The sequence below is a fragment of the Penaeus monodon genome, chromosome 28, assembly GCF_015228065.2.
Source record: "Penaeus monodon isolate SGIC_2016 chromosome 28, NSTDA_Pmon_1, whole genome shotgun sequence".
Taxonomy (NCBI): domain Eukaryota; kingdom Metazoa; phylum Arthropoda; class Malacostraca; order Decapoda; family Penaeidae; genus Penaeus; species Penaeus monodon.
Window position 1 is genome coordinate 28,808,849 of NC_051413.1, and position 323 is coordinate 28,809,171.

Here is a 323-nt window from a genome sequence, read left to right on the forward strand (position 1 = left end):
ATGTAGCATCAAAGGTATGTGATAAAAGATGTTACTACAATGTGGTAATCTCATTTGATGTCATAGTCGGGGATGCTGTGGATGTGAATGAGGGCGGGGCTAGTCAGATCAAGTTAAAAAAAACTAATATCTAAAAAAGTTTATGCGCTGTAAAGGAAGCGGAGGCTAGCTATGACTGACTGCATTCCCATCAATTTATTGTAGTCTGTGTAAATCATATCGCTAATCCGGTATCTATAACACCCCAGCATCAGGAATTGCATGGCTCTTCTTGGAAATAAGACTTAATTTCTAAGCTTGATAGTTCAAGTACAAATTTGCTT

At 37.8% G+C, this 323-nt stretch overlaps 1 protein-coding gene across 3 annotated transcripts in view; it reads right to left on the reverse strand.

Moving 5' to 3' along the window:
• The window catches only part of LOC119591476 (E3 SUMO-protein ligase PIAS1-like), a 12,116-nt gene that overhangs the window by 11,302 nt on the left and 491 nt on the right, over positions 1 to 323 (reverse strand). The gene's annotated exons all lie outside the window — the stretch shown is intronic.